The 4,448-nt window shown below is 24.1% G+C and overlaps 1 long non-coding RNA gene across 1 annotated transcript; it reads right to left on the reverse strand.

Moving 5' to 3' along the window:
* Positions 1-3,014: 3,014 nt before the first annotated feature.
* LOC126845129 (uncharacterized) lies at positions 3,015-3,770 on the reverse strand. Its single transcript, XR_007686716.1, has 3 exons — positions 3,733-3,770; positions 3,221-3,411; positions 3,015-3,128 (listed from the first exon to the last, which is right to left on the reverse strand). It is a non-coding gene; the product is annotated as an uncharacterized LOC126845129 (long non-coding RNA).
* Positions 3,771-4,448: the final 678 nt, after the last annotated feature.

A 4,448-nucleotide genomic window follows, 5' to 3' on the forward strand; every position in this document is an offset into this window, starting at 1 on the left:
TAGATCACCTTAAGTAAGTGGTAGGCTATTAGTACAATATCCCCCCTTGTATCTGCCCTGAAAGCAAGGCCTTGTATCTTATCATTCATATTATTATTTAACTTTCATATTGAATTTTACTTATACATATGAGTTCTAACAACTAACAAATTTTCAACTTAAAGGTCCTACAATCAAAGCTAAAAATTAAAAAAATTTAAAAAATCGCACCACTCTAGAGGGATGGGTAAATTTTTAATTTGAGACTACTGACGTGTGGGGGGCATGCCAAATAAATAATCCTTATAAATTTCAACTCGATTCAACTCTTTTTTTTTTTTAAACTTAAAATTACGATAAGCTATAACTTTTTTTAATAATAGTTTAATTAGTTGGGCTATAGAAAATGGTTTTAAAAATAAGACTGAAGGTACATTTAGAGTGGGAGTTTAACACTGCGCTTATTATGGAAAATCTAGAACTGTTGTAATTTTTTTTCATAGCATTATTGCACGCTGTACACAAAATTTTAAAAAATAGTAACACGGCAATATCAATAAATTTATATATTTCGGCCATTGACTAGTCTTTAATAATCATTCATAGCCCTTTATAATACTGATTGAATCGTATATTTTTTCGTCGAACGATATCAAACTAAAATAAATTACATTTTAGACATTAACTAGTCTTTGTTAATCATTCCTAGTCCTTAGAATAATGATTTAATTGTATGTTTTGAATCTAACGGTAACAGAGTAAACTATACCGGGTGATTGGTTAACTATGGACCACTCAATATCTTAGAAGATATTAGACTTTTTTAATTATTTTTTTTTTGTACTATTATAGTTATTAGGTGGGACAAATTTAATGTATTTTTCAAAATTTTTACACCATCCCTTATGCGTTAAAACCATATCAACTTTAGATTTTTAAATGGTAACCCCCAAATTTTTTTTGATGATCGTGTTTATTTTTTTTAATTTAATTTTAGGCGTAAAAACTAGCTAAATCAGACAAGTACTTTTAAAGTTATAGCTTAGTACTACAATATTATAATATTAGCTTATATGAGATGCTTTTATAAGTTTTACAGCTAAAGAAAAAAATCGTTTATCGCCGGATCTCACGTTTCACAAAATAAGATTGATTAACGATACGGATGTAGATTAAAGTTAATAGTTGACGGTCGTCGGTCACAATGAAAACGAACTAATAATAAATCTATAACAATATTATATGGGTAATGTGTTCTTATCTGTTTTTTCTGTAGTGTTCCTAGCGGTGCGGTGTACCTGTACGTATTGAATATTAGGCATTAGCTGCTGTTAACAAACAATATTATGAGCCCTAGTAAATAGTTTTTTTTTCAATTTCAACCATAGGCTACCGTGGTCTAATCACGGTCTTATATAGAGTATATACCGTGGTTCTACCAAAACGATTCGTTACTAGTGTAGATTAATATCAACACAGAACAAATTATTATAAAAATACGACTACTTGAAAACTAATAAAAAAGTTCATTATTCTAATTTTTCAATTATTATGGTTATTTAGCGTCTTGGTTTTTACTTTAAATATTTAGCGTCTTGGTCTTAATAAGTGTTACTTGTACTGGTGTCTTAACTAGTCAAATTATTAATTCTGTTAGTGAAAATATTTTTAAAAAAACTTTAATAAATAACATTCAATTTTTTGTTTTTTTAGTATAATGTTGTATTACATACAGTTAATAGATAATATGTACAGAATATATACAGAAATAAACAAAAACTAAACTTAATATGTACAGAAACTATTTTAGCATTTGTCTGAACTGGTTATGATAGGTACTTAAGATGTCAAATAACATCTTTATAAGGCATCTAGTGTGTTTCTTAAAATGTTTAGATAACAAAGGATTCCATAAGAAATACGTTCATCCAATACTTGTGCACTAAAAAAAATTTTCATTTTTATAATTTAAAGTTGTAATGCGTCAATTTGAACTATTTCTAGTTCAGTATTTTTAATTATTAAAAGCTGTATTTATTTATTAACTCTTTATTATATTACACTACTATACTATACTAGTATATTATACTGTATATATTTCATAGTATTGACTATTCTTACTTATTTTAATGTGTTCATAATATGAACAGTAACAGTATGTTTTTTATTTAATAAATGATTGTTTTTTTCGTTGTACGAGGTATAAACAAAAATTTAGAGTGACAATGAAAAAGTACAATTTTTTTTGTTTTTGTATGGCTTTTTTAACAGTCATAAGCTTAAAATTCAATAATAATATTACTAACAAACATTTAAATACTATATTATGTTATGTTTATTATGATAATAGTAAAATAAAAAAACAAGTAACAAGATAAATAATACGCTTATAAGATACGAATAAACATTTTTATTTGCTAAATCATATTGAAAAACTAAGACTAAATAAAATTAACATATCTATAATTAACTTGTAAATAATAGAGGTACAACATATTGCTGTATATAGTGATGTATTTATAGGAAGTTACCTTGGACGGTAAAGTTTGTTTGATAATTTCCCACTAGAAGAAATCCATCTCCATTTACATATCAATAATAATAATATCATATAAGTTAAAAAATATTTATAAGTATATTCATTCAATTTACTTTTTTACACTTAATCCAATAGTTAACATTTTTTTTTTCTTCTATTTTGTGTTTTATAATTTTATTTACTTTATTACTTATAAAAACTTAATCGTAAACCACTAGAAAGTTGTCAATAAATTCTGTAATAGCTAATGCCAAAACTATGCCATCATGAAAATAATTTCAAGATTTGGATTAAGACAATAACATATTTTAGAAATATTAACATTCTCAGCAGCATTTTAGATTAAATTAATATTAAATAAAGAATTCATCATTAATAATTAATAAATAATGTATAATAATTATAGATATGTTAAGTATATGTGTGTTTAAAAACTTTATGTCACTTTTAAAATGATAAAGTACTTTTAAATTATTTTATTGGATTACATTTTTAGCTGAATAACTAAATATATATTGTTGTCTAATATTTGATTTGAACTTGTGAATCCATCTTATTCTTCTTACTGACTTAATGGAAAACCGTTATCTGCAATAGTGTGCCACAGTAACTAAAAAATAATAATAATAAAAATAAATTGTTAGAGATGAATTCATAGAAATTAACTAAATTATTGCAAACTGATGATCTTATATATTTTACCTTAAAATAAAACACCTATAAATTTACTGAAAATTGAATACCACAACATTCGACAATGTATTGATGGAATTGTATTAGACTGATTGACTACAATAATATAATACACCAAATTTGACGTTGGTAGTAGTGTAGTTGTAGACAATAACAAATATCAATTTAAGTTGAGATAGTCCATATTAATATTGAACATACTGAAACATATAATTAAAAAAATTAAATAAGTTCCTTAGATACTTAAATAATTATATGGTTAAGCAACATATATCAGTATACACATATATTTTTTATAATTATACAAGTATGATAATTTTTAAGTTAAACGTTAATTTTTAAGTAACGCATTTTAATTAAACATATTAAGTATGATAAACATAAGTAATCCAAAAAAACTTATTATGTAAAAACATTTTATATGTTCATGAATAATAAAAAACGATTAATTATATTTTTCTAATAAAAAAATGTACGTATACAATACACCTATATTACGAGTAATAAATACATTATCTTACCTATTATTGATTCAGTAAATGATGATTGAAGATTCAATTTTTTCTTTGAATTCAGATACCAATATGTTAAAACACAAAACTACACATTTATAAGTTTCTCAGAACAAAGACATAATACTGTAAAAATAAAAGTTTTAATTAAAATATCATCAAGCATAATTCAAATTCCTCTATTTATTTTAAATAACATATTATTATTATAAGTACCTTTAATTTTGATATTTGATGTGCATACATTTTATAAGTAAGGTTATAGGTTTTATAGACTTGTCACTTGAGCAAAACTCCATCTTGGTATTCACATTGATTATGGATATTTAATATCAATGTTATTATTTAAAACACAATAAATGTTGACAAGTTCATAGATCTAGTAAGTTATGATACTATATTATTATAATATACTATGAAATTAAGACGTACAAATCGCATGAATAAACAAAATGTGTCAAATTAACCAAAACATATAATTGCTAAATGCTGGAAAAATATACACAAGGTATTGATAACAAATTAAACATACCTACTATTTAATAAAATAAATGTAAAAGTGTGTAGTGGTGGTATATTTGTCAGTCGATATAGCGGTTATCATTATTATTTACTATCGGTGAATTATTTACCTAAAGTAAATAGTGTTTGGTACGGTTATGATTTTTAAACGATACTATAGCTATTGTCAAAGTTAATTGTCAATAAATAATAACAGAGAGCAG

This window comes from Adelges cooleyi, unplaced genomic scaffold (genome assembly GCF_023614345.1).
Source record: "Adelges cooleyi isolate 19-005CV unplaced genomic scaffold, UGA_ACOO_1.1 ACOO_flye_CR_arks_rails_tigmint_CR_PRNA_676, whole genome shotgun sequence".
Taxonomy (NCBI): domain Eukaryota; kingdom Metazoa; phylum Arthropoda; class Insecta; order Hemiptera; family Adelgidae; genus Adelges; species Adelges cooleyi.